The sequence below is a fragment of the Harpia harpyja genome, chromosome 3 (assembly GCF_026419915.1).
Source record: "Harpia harpyja isolate bHarHar1 chromosome 3, bHarHar1 primary haplotype, whole genome shotgun sequence".
NCBI lineage: Eukaryota > Metazoa > Chordata > Aves > Accipitriformes > Accipitridae > Harpia > Harpia harpyja.
The window spans coordinates 42,688,329-42,709,888 of record NC_068942.1 but is presented as its reverse complement, the minus strand read 5'-3'; the positions used below and the strand labels follow the sequence as shown (position 1 = coordinate 42,709,888).

The following is a 21,560-nucleotide window of genomic DNA, read 5'->3' as shown; positions in this document are numbered from 1 at the left end:
GATACTCACTTAATGGCAAACATCAACGAAATTTTGGTATTTACCCTATTCACTTGTGGGATAATGACAACTTTGCTTCACACGAAAGAAAAAATAGACTAGGACTGTATCACACTGCAGAACTGGAGGCAGATTTGTGCTACTGAGAGAAGGCACCAAAATTCAGCCAAGCTCTAGAAAGCCCTGAGATATTCTAATGCAAATTGGTGACATTTTCAGAGAATTAAAAAAAAACTGTTTGAGGTCATTTTTAGGAGTTTAATGAGTCCCTCTGGTCCTGTTTTGTTGGATATATAGGCCCATTCCTGCTCTGCAGGCCAAGAGCTCCTGGCACAGCTTGGCAGGGAGCGTATTGCAAAAATGGGATTAAGCCACACATGTGCTTCCCTTGCTGCTCCTGTTATTCAGACGTTGGGCCTTTATCAGCTACCAGCAACAGCAACAAACAGTGAGAACAGCCACAGATGACCTTGGATTGTTGATAACCCTTTTCCCAGCCAGACCCCACATTACTGGCCAGGAGAACCAGTCAACAACACTGCCTTGCTCAAAGGAATCTCCAGGACGCCCAAGGACAGAGCTGCTGTTATCAGACCAGTGGAAAGTCTCACCCGTGGTAACAAAGACATCAGGCTTTGCTCATGCGTCCATATAGTTTTCCTATAGTGTGTTTCATTAGAATTCTACAACAGTTAGATTACCATTTTAGCTGGAAAAAAGGCACAGAGCACTGAGTGGCATTTCACTTGTAATGAACTATGTAACTTAATCATATATTCAGTATTTGCAAGTAAGGGGACCATCACAAACCTATGTTAATAAAACTTTTATGCCACACCATAGTTACCTCCATTTTCACATACACACCAGTCCATCATCAACTGATCATTTATGAACTAAATTTTCAGATTAGTTTTTCTTCTGATTTTAGGGTTACCGTAAGTCACTAATCAATAGTGTTACTGTTGTTTTACACCCTACAAGACCAACACATCTGAAACACAGTTACATATACACTAAGTTCCAACTTGAGGATTTTTACATTCCTACTTAGCTACTGATAGTTTTATTCAGACTCACCTGAAACATAACAAGGAGGCTGCAAGAAAATATAAATACTTTAAAAGTATTTGGCATAAAAACCCTAGGTGGGCGTATTTTTAATGAGAGGTTGCCAACTGTTTGGACAGCCAATATTTAAATTTAAAAAGAGAAGATAAGTTTTGACATGTAAAATCTATATAGCATTAACACAAGGCCTAAGCATGCTACCTCTATGGGATTAGAGTAAGCAGGGCTTTAGAAGGCAGAATCCACCACCTCACCTCCAGCCCCTGATACAGAACTGCAGCTGGTCTCTACCCAAGTAGAAGAAAAACAGTGTCATTTCTTTTCACCCTATTGGGAAGTGTCATGTCTCATAGATCATACTGCTGCCCTCCTGATCCACCTCTATTTTAAACATTCTTACTATTTACATAATGCAAGTGCATTGATACTTTCTGTGAGGTGTCAAAAATATTCCTGCTCACCTGGCAAAGCCTTATTTTGGCTCACAATCTTTCACTGTGAAAGAGTTTTTATCCTGTATTCATTGTCTCCTGCTTTCCTTTTTATGTTGTTAAGTTTTAATATAGAGTTGTTCTTTTCTGGAAGAAGGGAAAGTTAGGTTCTTACTTACACATTCCTCAACTCCTGTGAATTGGAAAGTAAACCAAACTAGACACTGACATTGAAAGCCACAAATCTAATTTTGCTATGGAGGGAAACGTAAAAGACAAACAGTTGTTTGTCTACCAGAAGCCACATGGTTTTTTCAGCTTTAATATTCCCAGATATTTCCGGTGATATACAACTTTATTTTCTTCAAATACATTAATATTCAAAGGACCAGATTCATATAGGTCTGACAACATGCTCTGAGTGCTGTAATGTAGCTTGTTACAGCAAAACAGGGCCCCACGTGCACAGATATCCTGCAACAGATTTGAAGTCTTAACCCCTTTTTATTTATTTAAAGCTGTGCAGGCATCTCTCATACACTGTTTCTTGTCAGCCCTCCTCCTCACATTCTTTGATCTTTACCAATAGTTGATTAGCTGAAAGAGGAGGGAAAGATATCAGAGTGTCAATGTTACAGACTCAACACCAGCCCTCTAAAGACACATCACTAAAAATTTTACACAGTCAGCATAACAAAGATAACTATGGAGCTACACAGCGTAAAAATTGGCGCCAACAATTCATTCTTTGCAACTTTGGGAGTCGCATTCTTAAAAGGTGACCTCAATTTTTTTTTTTTTTCTTAATTTTTAAGCAAAATTTCCCCTCTATAGCTATAGCAACAATTTTTGGATGTCTTTAGGCTATCGTAGTTCAGGCCTGATTCTGACTTCCCAAAGTTTTAATTTTGTATTCACTATTCAGTTTTATATCATGTTACACCTGAATTACATCTATGCTGAGGTCTGGACTCAAGCCCTTTTATTTTTTAATGTGATGTTCCGATACAATAAATATATTTTAACACTGAAGAGGAGTCTCTACTATTAAGAAGTACGTTGAGGCCTCCATATGAAGTTTTCAAAAGTTTGGGGAGACAGAAGTTGTTTAAGGTTCCAAATTCTGGTTCAAGTCTGTCCCCAGTTTAACAAACTGCTGAAAATCTATTTGGCATGATTGCTAGAAAATTTTTTGTGTTATCATGGATTGTTCTTAAATTTCCCCAACAATAGAAAATAACATTACGAACAAACTGCCTCAAAAGGAGAATACAAATCTTTATGGTAGCCACTACAGTACCATGGTGATAGTAGGAAAAGGAATCTAATAATACAGATAGACACATGGTCTGAAGAACACACATACAGTTAACAATGGTTGTCTCTCCATGAGGGGAGTCATTGTTACAATTTAGATGGGACAAAACTGAGCTCCCATCACAAAGGACAAGATTTACACCTCCAGAGTCACAGGTCTGCCTGCCTTATTTCTTAAGTGAGTAACTAGCTGGGGAAAAATAAAAATAAAAGAAAAAAGTGAACCCTTTAAGAGTCCTTTTCACTCTTCCCTGCATTAAAGGTATGGAAAACTATTTCTACATCCATCAATGGGATACAGAGGCGGTGCCCTGATTCACCTGAGATAATGCTATGTCTCCTGTCTCCATCTATTTCTAATATGGGGCTGAAAGGGAGTTTCTAAGGTGCCTTCAGTCTTGGAGGGAGAAGATTGCATAGATTAGGGCATAATTACACAGAGAGATTTGACCTTCCAAAAAAGTTCCTCATCACCACTGTGGACGGAGTCTGGGGATTCTGCCTACCTATGGTTTTGACCACCTTTAAACACAGATTTCAGATGTGGCCTAAGAGTTCTGCAACATGACTTCCTCTTGCCCATGACTAGAAAACAGAATGTAATACCTTGCTAATCAATCTTACCTCTAATAAGCACAGAGCACACAGTGTAATTATGATTCTAAGACAGGTTTAACATTTGGATTGAGCATAATGAATAGCACTCTACCTGAGAAAATTAACAACTGAGAAAAACAAACTGCCACATTCATCCAAAGAGAGTGTTAACTGAATTTTACTGTTGATTTGAACAGCTTCACCTTTCCTTCATTCCTGATGAGACCACCTCAAAGAAAGGAAAGGATATTTCACTGTGACTATCTCCTGACTCCACTATGGAGAATTTTTTTTTTTAATAGAGGAGGCAGAAGTGAGCTGTCCAGACACAACTTGAGAGTAACGGCTTGTTTTCTTTCAGTATTCAAGCTTCCTCGTTTATAAAGTGTATTTTGGTCTTTTTAAGGCCAAGGGAACAAACACTATCAGAATTAGGCTACTTTCTTAGCACAAACAGGAGTTACACAGCCTACAACAAAACCGGTCTTTATTTTTTTTTTAACTACACTGAAAATTAGATTTAGCCAGAAAATGTCTCACCTGCTAACTTTTTTTTGTTTAATATTATTTGTGAAATCTCTTCCATATGAATATAAAAGAATTACAGCATTGCAGCTTTTTTTTTCCTTCTGTTTTGTTCCACTATTTTCAAAACAATCTGGAATTTAAAATATCTTCCACTTTGTAAAAGTTCAGAGCAAGAAAAATAAAACCTGATGGCATGGTTGAGGTGGAAAGGAAAACATCCACATAAACAGCAGTTTGGAATTAGTGAGGGGATAAGACGACACTAGCTCATTTTATTGCACTGATTGGCCAAACACCAGAGGAAAATGCAAGTAAGGGAGAAATAAGACTCCTTTTGTTTAGCTATGCTTTAAATCCTGCTGAACAGAAACAGCTTTAAAAGTGTCACAAAATTGTTTTTCCATTTCCCATCCAACTTTGGTAGAGGAGGGAAACAACAGAAAGGTACAGACTGACCTGCCTAAAATACCAGTTTAGGTCAAGCCTAACTTTAAAAGTTGATGACTGCAAATTTCAGTGGACACATGCGGTACTGGTATAACACAAAACTGATCCTGGGAATCTATTAGAGTAAGTTATTGCAGTTGATGTCACAGTGGAGCCACCCTGATTTACTTGTCCCCAAATCACCCCAACAACTTGCACCTGTGGAGCTAATACAATACAAATTTCCCCAATCCAAACAGGCTTTCAGGCCAGAATTCTCCCCTTCAGAGTAATTTTGCTGATACTTTTTAACAGAGATAACCGCATTGGTAAAATCCCTTACATAGAAACAGCATTGCCATGGGCAGTGCATTTTTGGGGGGGGGGGGGGGGGGTGAGGGAAGGGGGGAGTGGTTTCTTGTTTGTTTTTTAAACAAGGGTGGAGCAGCTTTGCTGTCAGGACTCCTTCTATTGCAGAAGCCACCCCTCCAGCAGGAAGCTCTGCCATACAACTCTTCCCCCAGCCATTCTTCTCACGCATCTAAGCCCTTGTGTCAAGTCTTCTACAAAACCTCAGGCTTTTGCTTGAGTTGACAGGCCTTTGCTGACACTGTTACTCTGTGCTGCCTCAACAGAAAGCAGCTAAGAAGAACTTGTCAAAGTTTATTATGAAATTCCAAGCAAAGAAAAAGGCGGATGGGATACTGCTTGCTGCAAGGCCCATATTTTTTGCTACCACTGATGCTGCTTATTAGGCTATTTCTAGGACTATCCTGTAGAGTCCTTGTGCCATTCCAAGAAGGACTGCCTAGTGCAGGGTTTACCAGGCACATACACAGAGCCAGACTCTCATCTTTCATGTGTATTAGTAACATGGGCCTACTGACTTTAGCAGTACTACTGCTACTATTTACCCCAATATCCACAGGCATCATTCCAAAACCCACAGTTAACAGCTGTTACTAGTGAGCTCAAGTAGGCTATAGAGGCTCAAGCTTCCTAATCAGTACACCTGTGAACCACACACTCTTTCCCCCACATTGCACAAGTAGCATTCATGGATACTACATATTTAACCCATCTTCAGATCTGAGGCTGGCAGGACAGAAAGGATTGCTACCCAAGAGCTGAGAGTAGAATACAAGTCTAAATAGAACATCATCAGATAAAGCTTACGGTCTCCATCATGCCAACTGTGCCACATACAGAAAATCCAAGTTCCCTACCTCGCTATCTTTCCAGTGCCTGCTTGCACTGGTTTTTTATTTTTGTTTGTTTGTTTTAAAGGTCAACAGCCAGCTAGGAGCATGCCAGCCTGTATATTTGAAAAAAGAAGGCACAGGCATCTTCAACATCAGAAAAATTCTCACCAAACATACCCAAGGAAACCTCATAGCATTTAAAATGTTTTGGCATCTGTCATGCTCAGGAGTGACCAAGCACTACAGTTTTTAAACTGAGCAAAACTTGATAAAACTAGGTGTAAGATCAGTTACCTACTAAGGACAGTGTCTTACATGTGTTGAATTCTGCACTTACTTGCAAAACCCAAAAGGTTTGCCCATCTTACAGCAGAATGCTCCCTCCCATCTGGCGTCTATGGCTAAAGCCCTTATGAAATATGATTTAAAGGCATTAGAACAACTTTGATAGAATAAAAATGTCTACAAAGAACAATATTGCAGCTGCTGCCACAATGCTCCAGCTTGCACAAAGTAGAATAGCTTACCAAATTATTTTCTTAGGGGAGATTCTCCCTGCCTGGCTCCTGCAAGCATCAGCATCTTGCTACAAAACGCAAGCAGTGGGAATCCAGCTTTCAGGAACCCTGTGCAGACAATGGCCACAAAATAAAGCCTTAAGATTGATCCTTACCCAGTTTACGACTCTTCAGAAATGCTATCAGCAAGCATAGCTGACCTGTGGTTTTTTCCACTCCCCTTTGGCCTTGCAACAGCTTCTTACTCTTTCCTAGCCATTGGCTACTTCTTCTCCAAGTTCTTTTTATTAAAATCTTTTCCCTCCCCACACAGTAATAATTTCTCCCAGCAATCACAATCATCCACTCTTGTCATTCTTCTAGACATAGGCATTGGCCAAATCCACTTAGGGGGAAGGGGAAGGATAGCACAGAATGGTTTGAAATGTGCTTGCATTTGCTGTGGGTGAGAGGTGCTTATTGCTTAAGATCACTCTCCTATCAGACAAGCGACGGATTCCCTTACTCTATTTATATACTTGGAATAATTCACTAGCTAACACTTTTCCCAGCTAAATAAATGCCCACCTCCTGAAATGGATTCAAAGTTCTGGAGCAGGGAGGTTACACAACAGGGGTCAGTATGCAAAGCCTAGTGCCAGAGACATGCAGCTGTTTCCCTCACTCACACTCCCTCCTTCTGATTATTGAACATGAGAATCCCACTTGTATTCCAGATACAAACGTAAGCATGTTATATTCCAAAGCTGGGCACTATTCCAAACTGGAGTGCTGGGGACATCCAAGTCTGGCCTACTTGTTAGCATAGCATTAAGAATGCTGGGACAATAGGCATTCATTTTGCAGTTACTGCATATTTAATTCCACACACACACCCCCAAATATACACTCTAACCCACCAGCAAAGCTTTGTTTTCAGGCCATATTCTTACACAAAAATATCCTCATACCTCTGCTTAAAGGTTTATGGAAGCCCTACGCTGTTTTCAAAAATCATATCAAGTAAAGTAAACCCTAGTTCAGCAAGACACTAAAACATTTGTCTATGCATAATCATTGATACTGTTCATTTGCTAAAGGTGAGCTATGCTATTGAATACTTTGTGGAAACAAGACTGGGAAGAGAGAGGCACCACAGGTATCAGACAGGACTGGAAAAAAATTTAGGAAGCAATGGCTGCTGAGACTTGAATATTGTAAAGAAAGCATCTAGAATCAGCGTAGGATTATATAGCTAATGCAGAGTCACTAAAGGCTGAGAGCCTATAACTACAGGACACCTTGGAAAAGCAGACTGGAGTATTTTTGAGTGCTGCAATATAGCTGTGTAAGCCTAGATTCACATAGCCTAAATTCCATATGGGTCCCTATGTCTAGTGTTTCCTTAGGTAACTCTGGGAGTTACTGGATTTAGGGGCATAGCTTTAGTCTCCTTAAGGCTGAAAGTTTGGGCTACAGATGTTAAAAGCAAACAAACAGAAAAATCCCTGCCAGTCAGATTCTGTTCCCATTTGTAATACGCAATTCTAACCTAAAGGCTTGGTTCTGCCAAAGTTGGCTTCAACAGGAAGAAGGGTTGTCCAATATTGTCACAATCAAATTCAGTTTATACTGCCAGTAAGATTTATTTTGCATTTATAGTGGTGTAAACTAAAGCAGAACATCATCTATGTTTATATGGAAGTTTTAAAACACATGCATGCTGCTGTTGAAATCTGTGAAAATTTTCATATACTGTTTTCATAAAGTCAACCCAGCAGAGAAATTGGTACTATCAAAAGTCAGAGTTGAAAGTCCTGACCTGAAAAGAATTAGCATTTCTTTATATCCATAAGTGCAGAATTTGGCCTACATATGGTATTTCTTTATGAAAGCATAGTCTTAATAAAAAAAGATACTCTGAAAGAAATGTAACAGCAACACACACATAATTCTTCTGTCCTACTACACAGCCATTGCTTAATTTATCTGCTAACTCCCCAAATACCCAGCACAAGTAGGTGTGTCAGAATTAAAACTCAATGTCTATTACGTACAGCAACTACCTATGGGCGTGAATCGTTTAAGGTCACAGAAAATCCTCTACAGTATATTCCTCCCTCTTTACCCTTTCACCTTGGCACTCACTGCCCCGCCTCATCTGGAGCAGCTGGCCACAGTGCCCGCACTGGTCCTCACCACTGCAGCGCGGAAGGGCAGCGCACAGGGGAAGTTCCTTACCAGACATAAAGCCAAATAAATAAGTAAATAAAAAGCCACACCCTGCCCAGCAAAGCCCACTTTCAACCATAGCAGGTACAATATTCTTCAGCAGACACAGGCAGAGCACTCCTAGACTTTCTAGCCCAAAGGCTTCCCTTGGAGAAGATTGTGGGGGTTTGGGGCAGGGGTTTTTTTTGTTTGTTTTTAAGTGGGTATGGGAGAGGGGAAACAGGACAAAGCAGTTTTTAAAGTTTCAGCATTTGAACAATTTAAGCATTTCCAAGAGTGAGAGCAAACAAGGTACCTTGAATTGAACAATAATCAGGTTGAGTGATTGTATGCCTTCGTGGCTTTGAAATTCCAACGACTCGGTGAATGTGGTGTCAGGTATGTGGCTTTACACATTTTCTGTGGAAAACACACCCACAATTGCCTAAGCCATGAAAAATACCATCATAAACTTGTTGGGATGTGGCAATTAAATTCCCAAGAATTTCATCTGTAAATCTGCAGTAGTTGTTCCTCATTCAGAAGTTACTGTTGCATCAGGCAGTGGGGGGCAGAGGGGGGAAGACCAGCACTCTTCTGCTCCCTGTATTTTCTCTGCTAATGTACGAGGGTAGCAGGGCAGAGGAGAGGAGGGCGGGAGAAAGGACTCAACCCTGCAACCAAAAACTGTATCATAATGCAATCCACATAAAGGAGCTGAATTAAAACTCTGAAGAAAACCTTTGTTCTGGCATCTCCTAAATTTTGAGGGCTTGACTTCACCACCTTAATGCTACTTTTATTTTTTTTTAATATATATATATATATATATGGTGTTATATCTATATATAGCTGTGATGGACTATTGTGTACCACTCTGCTTTTCCCCAGAACATGGAAAACATACTAGGACAAGAGGTTACACCTCAAGACTTGTATTTTGACCATTCTTTGTACGTATACAGAGTCCCTCTCTGGCATTTGGGCATGCACATGCAAGCACGAACACAGATCTACAGAGTATCATTTAACCTTTGAAGTCAGGCTGGAAGCCTTGGGACAATCTCAAAACTACATCTGAAAACAACTTTAAAATAATAATAATCAGTGCTATATACACAGCATTATTAGTTTTTCTTTTCACTTTGCTTTACTAGTATAGAGATATTCCTTGAAAGCCAATTTTTGAAGCGTTCTATCTGCTTTTGCTCTGTCCATTTGAAATCATAGTTCAGTTTGTAACACTTTAATTATTCATACAGCAGCCAACTCTGATTTTATAGGGATAATGCTGCTGCTGCTTCAGGTGAAGAACAAAACAGAAGGATCAGAGGAACACCTACACAGAAAGTAGCATTTTCATGCCAAAATTTTTAGTCAGGAAGAATCAGGTAAGAGAAGGATGAAAAACATACAAGATATCTCTATAAAGTTTAATATTTTTATCACCATACAATAATCTTTAAAGAAAGATTAACCACCTGTAGTGAGGGTCACTCAGGATTTATTACATATGTCTCTCAAATAAGATGGGACTTGTTAGTCACAGCCTATAGAGCCAAAGAAGCATACAAGACATTTATTTAGTTGAAGTCTTATATGACAAAGAAGCCAGTTACAGTATTTAAACCAATTTCTTTCATAAATACGAGAAAGCATCACTCCGTTTATAATACTCCCAAAAAAGCCAAAACCAACAATATCAGCCGTAGAAACCCTTGACAAATGCAAACTTAGGATTTCAAGATCATGTATTTCTTATTTTAAGAGTCCATACATTATGGCACTGTTTCCAGCTGTCAAAGTAGTTTCAAGCTTATTACAGACAGATCTTTCCTTAAAGCAGAAAAAAAAAACCATCAACAGTTAATGCTTTTTTTTTTCCTCCCCTCCAGACTACAAAAAAAACCTCTTCCTCCAAGAACAAAGGCTAAACAAAACATTCAGCCCAACCAGTTGTTTCCAGGGGAAAAGAAAAAAAAATTTCTTTAGCAATCTAAACATCTTAAGTCCTTCCACTTAGCCCAACTTCTACTGAAGTGGACATAGCTTGAAGGACTGCCCTGTGAAAAGGATACCATGGTGAAACAGTTTATTACTGGCCTTAGCTTTAACGCACCTGGCACTACTCTCAAGCATTTTGGAAGCTGGGCAGGACACTTCTGCTGTCACATTAATACAGAGCAAATTCCTGCTTTTCCACTCCACCATCCCAACCCTTCACACCACAGCCAGCCACAGATGGGTGGCAGCATAGGATGACAACCTACCTGTCATCCAGCCTGACAAAAAGCCAGTGGCAGTAACCAACCCAGACCACTGTCCATGAAAAGGGATGTGCATGCAAAGAGTCTCCTACAGGAAAGCAGGTGGTATGGCAGATTGAAACAAAATGCAGTGGAAAAGCCAAATAAATGAAGTCTTGTAATTTGTCCATTAACATCAGGAATATTAAAGGACATAGTCAAGTTAATACACCCCAAAATAACAAGACAGTGCCTGATTCATCCTTCAGATTGTTAGGTAGTCACATCACAAGTCTGACCCAGAATACTTATAAATTACCAAAAATTCTAACATGCATATTATTTTCATACTTTAAGTCAATGGGTTTGTTTTGGCTCAGCAAAATGAACTGAAGAGGTACACTTTGTGTCTCAGGAGATTTGAATGTTCTTAGATAAGAAACCTTTAAATGCCATTCCAGGATTTAGCACCTAATCCACATTCCATAAAAATAATTCTAGAGAATTAAATAGGCTTTGCATCAGTTCTATCAGGGTGTGTCTTCCTACTCCGTGGCCAGTCTTGCCTACTTGCTAGCTACACCATGACGCACAGCAAATCTGGAGCTGTCTACAGCTTGTTTGGTTGGCCAGTTAAGCAAGCTTGGCCAAGTTACCACAACAAACTATACTAGCCAAGTGTCATGCTTACTGTAAGCTTTACAGGTGAGCAAAGCTGCACATAACTCGGCACAAGAAAGGCACTGCTGGGCCATCAAACAGGATTTATTGTCTCAGGCACTGTTCCATGCAGGTATAGCAGTGCTAGTTATAGACCCAGAGGTTGATGCTGACATAGCTACCCCTCCACTGGTGCCATCATCCCAAAGCTGTCATGCAAACAACATAAATGCTGGTCACATCTCTGAACTTAGAAAATGAAGAGGAAACAGTTGGTTTCACAAGCCAGCATAGCCTCTTAATAATGTTTTAAGAAATACTCACAGACTTTAAATTGGAACATTTATGAGTTCACTCCTAATGGGTAGGATACATCTAACATGTTAAGACTAGTACGGTTTAGATAAAATATCTTTACAGCATTGCTTATATCCTTAGATTATATCTACTGTAACACAACTAATAGAACATATCCATGGCACACATTGAGCAAGCAATCAGAAAGCTATGCATTTCTTCTACACCACACCTTGCATACTGCAGCTCACCACAGGCCAGCAGCAAAACAGCCCCCCAGATTCTGCAGCATTAGCTAAGCCCAAATAAATTATTTTTAACTGCAAGTACCAAGCTCATATCCTCTTTAGGGACAGCCACATTCTTTGTGGATATACTGCATACAAAACTTGTAATAACATCTTTTCCAGTTCCTGTAGCACTACTTGCCACTACCAGCAAGTCACAAAGAAATCAGGGCCACTTAGTAACCTCTTTCCAGTGAAACTTCTTTCCATCAAGCCATTTAATATCAGTTACATTACATTTCTAGTGCATTCCAAGTTATCTCATCAGCGCTAGAATTTGGAACCTGGAAGTAATGGATTTTTTCCAAGCTCTCCCCTGAAGCAAGCTCCTCTCAGTCCACCTACTGAAAGGGCATTGTAAGGTGGTAGAGAGTCTCAGTGACAATTTCCAATTGACTTGCAGAGAAGCTTGGGAACTGAACTTTATTCTTCCCACATAACTGAACTCAGTAGGAGTCATCTTTCCCGTTTTTTGTTTTGGAGGTTTTCAGAAGATGAGAGGAAGAGGGGGGTCAGGGGAGGGGGGGGGGGGGGGGGGGAGAGAGAGAGAGAGAGAGAGAGAGAAACGGACTCATAAGACATTAAACAGCAGGTAAAATGTGTGACAAAGTTACATACATTAAAAAAATCCTAACTTTGCATGTACAACTTCAGTCTCTGAAGTACTTATCAGTCAAGAACAAGATCTTGGGGTATAACCAGGAATTATTTGAGAACAGCTCACTATTGAGCCACAAGTCAAATACAGCACACTCTGGGCACTCTGCCACAACGTAAGAATCTATAGTGTGCCTAATTCCTCAATACTCTGTACAGTTTGTTAGAGCTAGAAAAGGCACAAAGAATGATGACAAGGATGGTCAAAGCTATAGAACAATTTCTGTACAGTCAATTTGTACATACAAAACTTTAAAAAAAAAAAAAAAAAAAGATGTTGACTCCTCAGGCTGGAAGAAATGGCTGAGGTGGGTTATATTAGAAGTCTATAATGTCATGACTGCCAGAAGGGGCATAGCATTTGCAATCTGTCCTAAAACAAGGATTTTTGTGTATCAAAATTTCTAAAAGGCAGGTTCAAAATTAACACAGGAGGTATTTCTTCACATAGTTAACAATTAAGTTATGGAATTCCTTGTCAGAAGGTGCTGTGCCTGCAAAAACTGTGCACTCACTAAAAAAAAATAAAATAGTTTCATGCAGTAAATATACATCAATGACTTTAAGTCTTCCTGGACAAAAGATTTTTAAATCTTTCCAGATGAGACCCCGACCCACTAGATGCATAAGACAGAAGATACCAGTTTAACATTCAGAACATCACTGTCTTCCGTGTTACTGGTAACAGGTAGAAACAACATACTGGCCTAGATACAACTGTACACTTAAGTACCATTATATTCTATACTGTAAAGGCAAGGCACATAACTTTAATAAATTTAAAATTAACTTCATTTCTGGAACCTAAGACTGTTTTTTGGAGACAAATGTCTATTTTGCAACCTACCACCTCAATTAATCAATCCCTGCTATTTCAAATTGAAAGATCCATAGACACATACACATGTGGGGGGTTTTGTTTGTGGGGGTTTTTTTGGTTTGGGTTTTTCTCCCCCCCCCCCCCCCCCTCTGGCTAGGCAACTGTGGTTTTGATTATTTAGTAAATTTTCTAAGGCCCTCTGATTTCCTTCAATGACATTGGCATTATCCTTCAGTACAGTCACTGTTTATATTCCTCAGTCTATACCTATGGATTTCCAAGTACATACAGTATATATGCTGTCCCCAAGAAAAAAACAATTGAGTAAGTAACAGGTCTACACCTGATTGTAATGTTTATTTTATCTCTAAAGTCCTGCTTTCATTTATTTACCCAATATAAGCTTTTTTAACCTCCTATCATGGTATACTCCTGCACAGTAAACATTTCCCATGTGCAACTATCAATGAACAGATTCTTCAATGCCTTGGTGAGTCTGCCCCATAGCATAATCTCTTTGGACTGAATTCTATGTAGGTCAAGAAGAATTCCAAAACAAAATATAGATGACCTGCAAAATCTTTTCCCCTTATTTCTTTCATCTCCATTTAACTTTTTTTTTTTTTTTTTGAGAAAGAAACTTGTTAAAACCATTCTTAAAATTTCTACTGAAAAGGATCCTCCCTCATTCAGGCTGAGACTGATGACTGCGTGAATGGATGCAACTGCCTGTGAGAAAGGTTACTAAATACTTGTAATCCTCCTAAAAGAAATTTTTAGGGGACAATCTCAAGTCAGAAGTACTTCTCTCTTGGACACAGTATACTTGCAGAGCTACACTGTATGAAGACATTCATCTACTATTTTAATTTTATCCAGAACCTGTGGGAGCAATTTCACTTCACTGACTTATCACTGTACAACACTTACCCTTTATGTTACTTCTCACAGAAGTTCTCCTAGACCTTGACCTTACACACCCTTGGTGATGATCTGTATTTTCCTTTTCTTTCACACTTGGCATTCTGAACAGAGATGATAAAATATGTTCAGTATTCAAGGTGAGGATGCTCTACCAGCTGACATAATTGCACTGTTTGTTAGCTTTAGGAAAACAGACATGTTTTATAAAGAAAACAAGTAAATGCTATTAGTCAACTTACACTCAGTTGTTACCTGGGTAGGGAAAAAGAAAAAAAACAAACCAAAAACTACAGACAACACACAATTACATCTTGCTGGTTAATTAGTACAGCTTAAACCCTGTGGTCTGGTAGCCTCTGGAAGCTCTTAACCATTTCATACAGAGTTCTGTCGTCCTTCCTGATTTCCCACAAGGTTATAGTACAGAATTTGTATTATCCTACAGCCAGTTACTTTAGCTATTCTTCTTTCCTTGGGACCTGCAGAGCTTTCCAGGCCCCAATTAGAAAATGCTTCACTCAGGGAAATGATAGCTCAACCAAGCCCATAAACCATCTTCTATATCCTACCTCCTCTTTCAATTTCCATCTAATTAAGCTGAGAGTTAAAGTCTTGTTGATTGGGGTTTTTGGTGGGGTTTTTTGTTTGGTTTTTTTTTTTATTGGAACTGCAAACTGATATATTACATCTTGTATGTGAAACAATTACTGCTTCAGTTCCACAATGCACACAAGCAATTTCAGTTGTTCTTAGACTTTTGAAGACCTTCTCACAAAATACTGCTAAGAATAAGACCACTCTATCTGTAGTTTTGTTTTAATTTAGTGATTTATCTAATATTTCTTTCCAGAAACAGTTCATTGTTTCCTAGTAGGTGTTGTATGTCTTGGTCTAAAATATCTTTTTACTTCAGTGTCTTCCACAGGTACACAGAAATGACAGATCATAAACTGTGCAGAAAGGTAATTTTATTAGTTTGTAGATATGGGATAGATCTGCACTGCTATTCCCATGAGGAGATTTCAGCACTAGGCACATGTACTGAAATCTACAGGCTGGTAATTATGACTGACCACAGTTCACTGTTCCTGACTTCTATTCAGTGCCCAGAAGAGAAGCCGTCTGAAAACTAGGTCCTAGAAGGGCTCCATGAAGCACAGCACCTATGGAGCCATCTATGAGATGCAAAACAGGCATTCCAGCAGATTAACCTTGGCATTGCCTTCAATCATAAATATCAGTATACACATGCAATTAGAATGACCAAAGGCACAGTAGTCTAAGAATAAAATTTAAGACTGAGGCCACAATGATACATCTCCAAGTATCCAAAATATGAAACAGCATACAAATAGTAACCAAGATATGCGTAGATGATATACAGTATCATTATGAGACTAGGTATCTGTAGATTTGTATCTTTAATTTCCCTTCAAACCCTTCCCCCTGCCACCAAACAAATCAAAGAACCCACACATACCCTCTACAGAATGCACTGATATATGGAGACTGCTTTCCCATGGTAACTTTCCCTCCTCTCACCCTTCCTTCAGGATGTGCTCCTGAAAACCTCAAAAGAAACTTACTCTCAACACTTTACACCTCAATAACAGGAAGCCTCCCACAGTAGTCTGCATACACTGGGCTGAACTTCCTCCTCCTGCTGTGTTCTCCCTGAAAGAGGATTCAGAAGGAAGAATTCTTATCTCATAAAACTTTCATTCCCTTTTCTTTAAAAAAAAAAAAAGAACAGTTGAAACAAGAAATTCCACCACACATCTTCAAAGATGACAGGGGTGGGGCAGGAGACTAAGCAAGTCACTCTTGCATCATTCAAACAGTATTTTTACAAAGGGTACGTCTACAGCACACAATGCATACAAGATAATTGAGGAAGCTCATGCTCCAAGACAGCACTGTGTTCATTTACTGTGCATTTCTGAGAACCACACTCACATAATTAGAATGCTTCCTGCACACAAGTCTCACCAATTACTTTCCTTTGGATGCAAGCAGGATATAGACTTTGAGAAATGAGGTGTTAGTAGCCCTGTGACACTGTGTCTTTAGTTAAGTTGCTATAAACTTCAAAGATAAAGTGTTGCTTCTGAAAGAGAAACACTGATTTCCAGATTGACATTTCTGGAGAAGGGTTTTTTCCTGCATTATCATTGATCTCTACATCTGTTCAAAGCCTTGTGTATTTAATATAAAAGTCTACTAAAAAGATGATTCCTATGGTCTATGTCACCCATTTTTCTTCCAGTGGGAAATCAATTGTCAGAGCCCTGACATCTGCTATTGATGTGTAAAAGTAAAACAGTTCACCCTTCTCTGTATAAAAGTACAACCTTACATCCAAAGCAGACAAGGGAGAATATGAAGCAGCACACAAGATTTTGACCCCAAAAGAAAATACTTTCCTGGAGATGCTGACCAGTTTTTTTTCCCTGGCAATTTTTAAATACGAGGCTAGAAATCAATCTTGTAACTGCAAGCACGTTGTGTATTAGAGACCCATAACCTAAACAAACGAGTCTGGAGGAAAAGAGAAAAAGCTGCCAGCTGCCACTACTCTAAAGACAGCATTATTTATACCATGAACTTAACCTTCCAATGCAGATCCTAAGTTTTCCCCCCAGGAAGAGGCAGGACAGCAGTATTCAACACAGGTTTCTTCAAAGACCACACCATCAGGAAATTCTATTCTACAATGGCTCTGCAAGGAATATAAGGTCCAGTTCCAGTTCTGTGTTCTGGCAGTGTAAAGCCTCGTTACCATCCCTGCCTGCTTGACGGATCATTTTACCATCTGCAGACATGATCTTTTACCAAAAAAAGATGTCACAAAAGCACTAAAATGATTAACAAATGGGCTAGTTTTTGTTTTGAACTGACTGATGTCAGACCTACAGCACCACAGGAAAACATGGCAGAGGACAGACATCTCTGTGGTCAAAATCATTTGCAAATCTCGTGCCTTCAAATCAGCATTCTCTCCGCCCATACATAGAAATATGTGGTAATGAAGTTCTGGTTTTGTAGACTGAGATATGTTTATCTATGTGTATACACGCACACAATTTACATATAGGTATACCACCAGCAGGAGAGGTGAATATTGTTACACTACTTAACAATTCTTAGATTGGGCCCACAAGTAATAATGATAGAAGTCAAAAAACAACAAAACACATTTTAAAGTGTTAGGTAACTATTCATACTGCACATAAATAATATTTAAGATAATTAGCTAAAACATCAAAATTGTTCAAAAGGACTTCACAGGTATCTAGCACTTTGTCATCTGAAAGACAGCATGCTATTTTGAAAGACAAATGTAGTACTAAAGTGCAGCTGTTTCTGCACAGAGACTTACAAAAACTAGCTGGTGCACAGAAGCTTGCACTACATCAGAGGAGTAGCAAGTCTGAACCAAAACAGCAAAGTAAACCCTTCTTTCTACAGCAAAGACTAAAGGATTTTTAATATCCCTTCAGAATCAGAGTCAACAGGAGCTACTTTAAGATATACATAGTAACCTGCATAAAATTTAGCACCAGAGTCTGGATTTCAGCTTGTCTTTCTAGGGAGAGAAATGTCAAATATAAATTCACACATACACAATGGAAGTGAGTTACTGTCACAGTAGAGAGTCTTACCTTCTGAATTCCCAATCTTAGACTGTTTTTTCACTCTAGAAAGTAACTCAGTAGACATACCACTTCAGTCATTTGCTTTGACTATACACAACAGAGCCAATCTGTGGATATTAGCAGGTACAGGTACATCTTTTCTGTGTATCTAAGACCATGCCTGTCCTGCAATAACAGATTTTATACACAAGTATAGCAGCCTAGTAATAATATACCTTGGATTCTTGGGTTCTAATACCCATTGAAGCTACAGCAGGAAATACTCCCATGTGACAAACACTTGCATTTCTCTAACAAATTGGCAACAGCAGCCACCAGACACGCCATTCTGCACTCACTAGGTTGCTGCTACATGGGTCAGGAGTCTCCCTGCAACTGTTCCCTTAACATCTAATAGGATTCAGGTTGGGGGTTTTTGTTTTGTTGTTGTTGTGTTTCAGGGATTTTGTTTGTTTATTTTGTTTCCTCCAGTCAGCTCCAAGTGGCAGCAGCAGCAACACAGCTCTGCACTGGGCTACTGCAGTCACTGGAAGTGGCATGCAGTCACAGAGGTAGCAAACACAGCCCAGTCATCTGTGCCACCCACGGGAGAGAGTAGACAATGACAAGTAGAAGGTCTTAGAGATGGGTTTTTACCAGACAATATCTCCTGGAATGTGCCAGCCTATCTAATGAGACCCATAACACCACAGCTCCATTTCTACCAATATAAAAACCATGTAAATTGTTGGCACGCACTTATGCCTGCATATTCTGCAGTCAATCTTCTGATTGTAATCAGAAGCCATAAAGTCCCTTCACCAGCACCAGCAAAAGTATAACCTAAATATCTTCATTACTGTCTTTTAGCAAAACTTTCCTAAGCACCTAAATAATTTTTAAATGGGACTTAATTCTGGTAAGTTTTACATACAAATTGTTGAGACTTTTTATTCCTTTTGATCCCACAGGGGAAAAAAAAAATTAATTCATTAATCAGCAGAATATTCAGTAAATTACATCTGAACACTTCGATTAAGAACAAAAGCATTGAAGAGAAGGCAATGTTTGACCAGAATATTTCTCACTGCTAAGCATACTTGAAAGGAAAAGACTGCAGATATAGTCTCAGAGGACAATTTGAATTTATATCAACTAATGAACTTAAAAATACATATGCATATATATAAAATACTAAGAGCTGATATATACAGAATGTACCACAAAATTTCCAGGACTCACTTATTAGCATACAAGTACTCCTTGCCATATTAACAGCCAGAAGTACTGGATTTTTAAAAACACCTCTTAGCTAATACAATGATATAAACTGTGAAAGTTTAGTTTCATTGCCAACTTCTCAGGGTGTTTTTTCATTACCTCTGACCTGCAGGGGAGACAAAGCTGATACATAATGAAAAAGAAGCTTCACTTTCTTACTTGGAGAGAAGTCTGGTTAAAATATGTAACATCAGTGCCCCTGGACCTTAGAGCTATAAATACAAATAAATACACTTTAAGTAGTTTTGCGACGGGATTCGTTGGTGTACTTCTGCTTTTTAAATTGATTTTTATAGGAATTCGATACTTGGTACAAAAGAAGTCCAAAGGAAATACCCTACAGAGCGAGGAGACAGCGGTTTTGTGCAAGTGCACTGCTGCCCTCTCCTGGGGCCGATCAGATCTGCTCCCGCTTTTACACCACCCAGCAGACCCTGAAGGGAGCTGCACCGCCAAGACCACCATGACTGTTTTGAGAGCTCGAGATTTAAAACAAACAAAAAGATTAAAAAAGTAAAACACACACACATATACCGAATAAACGCAGCAAGTTATTGATGATTATATAAACTGTGATAATTCATCACCTTAAATGCTACAGCAGTTGGTTCCTTCCTCCATGACCTGATGCATGAGAACCCAAAAGTGATTTTCAGCATCAACAGCAGAGCTAGCCTGTGGGACAGCAGAATATTCTGAGAACTAAGATAAAAAGGTCAAACAGCAACTTCCACATTCCAAAACACCTAAAAGTTTAACATTATTACTGCAGGACTATTGCAGCTCATAATGTAAAAAGTAAGCATACAAAGTTACATAGCGTCTTACTGCAATTCCTTTGATTTCAGTAAAATTTATCCTTGTTCTAATGCCACTGTTAGACTAAATCCTGCTTTCGATTACCCTGCACAAGCCCAGGGTAATGCACGGGCCCAGGTACACCTCCCATTTACCAAAGCTTAATGAGTTGTCTTATGTAAGCTAAGCTTTAACTGGCAGAATGCAGTTTTAGCCCCCAACAAGCATGAGATAAAATACATAGCTTAAGGCTCAGCACAAGAAGAGTTTAAGCAAACTAATTTTAGTTTTCAGATGCGACTGCTAAGAACAAACACAGGTTCGGGTATTGCAGTTTAGCTGAAGGGCAACTCACTAAACTGCAATAAACCTAAGCCTATGTCTGAACCATAAATTCTAATGTTAAGAAAGTTTGGTCTTTACAGAATGTTTTAATGCAATTTACAATTATATTTTAAACTTAATTAATAAACTAAGTAAATATAGCCTGAACATATATATTTAACACACTACACAGGTATAAAACCAGTCCCTCAAGTCAAACAAGTAGAAAAACTGCCAGAGCAAATGGAGGACACAACTCAATAGCAGAGTGCATACTGCAGGTCAGGATGACCTTGACCAGTCCAAGAACCAGCCTGAGAAAAGCAGCATTCAATTGCTACTAGCCCAAGCGCAGCCAATTCCACAAACTCAGACTGAAAACAACCGATCATGTAGCAGTTCTCAAACTGAAACTCCCCCATCCCCTTTGACCATAAGCTTCATGAAAGTTAACACTGTTGTGCAGCTGTAACACATCATACAACTCAAACATTGAGTAGAGCCCACAAAGTACACCTAGCACTAGGAAGGCCTCAGCTGAGTAGTGGTATATCCAGTTTTTGGGAACACACTTCAAGGAAAGTTGTGTTCGCCATGGAAAGGGTCCAAAAAGGAAGCAAGAACGATCAGAGCTAAAAGTTGTCATCTGTAACATCCGAGTGAATTAGCATTCTTTAGCCGCTCTTTAATCTAGAGAAAAAGACAAGTGGGACAGCATTACCCATTTTCAAATATGGAGTGTGGTTGCAGAGTACAAGGTAATAAATTGTTTTCTATATCCACAGAGAGCAGAAGGAATAGCAGTAATGTTTTTAAATTGCAGCAATAAGCATTCAGGTACCACATCAGAAAATCTTTCAGTGAGAGATATAATAAAATAATCAGAATAAACCAAACCAAAAGGCTTTGAGAAGGGGTTAGACAAACAATTGCTAAGGAACAATGTAGGGGTGGTGTGTGTGTTTTATTTATATATTTGTATATTTTATTTAAATACATACATGGAAAACCAGTGATCTCTGAAATATCTTCCCAGTCTATTCTTGTCTATGAATTTCCATAGCAAGTATATGCAATGCAAGCAAGAAAACAAATCATTTAACATACTTCTTCCCTGATGGTAATTCTATTTCAGTGGAGTCAAACCCACAGCTTACAAGCAGCATATTGGTCACAGAACCTGAAACATTGCTCACTGGCATCAGAAATTAAAGATGAAACAAAGCCAAGGAAAGAAGCAGAGTACAACATTACTTGTAAAACCTTAGACATTCTGAATTACTACCCATGAGCCAGCAAACAACAGGAAAAAAACATTCCCTAGAATCCTGTCCATAAGTGTATCAGCATC

At 39.1% G+C, this 21,560-nt stretch overlaps 1 long non-coding RNA gene across 1 annotated transcript; it reads right to left on the bottom strand.

Annotated features, from left to right (window-relative positions):
• Window positions 1-14,091: 14,091 nt before the first annotated feature.
• On the bottom strand, window positions 14,092-19,763 carry LOC128139115 (uncharacterized). The gene is made up of 3 exons (XR_008234231.1): window positions 19,675-19,763; window positions 15,758-15,845; window positions 14,092-14,272 (listed from the first exon to the last, which is right to left on the bottom strand). It is a non-coding gene; the product is annotated as an uncharacterized LOC128139115 (long non-coding RNA).
• Between the last annotated feature and the right edge of the window lie 1,797 nt (window positions 19,764-21,560).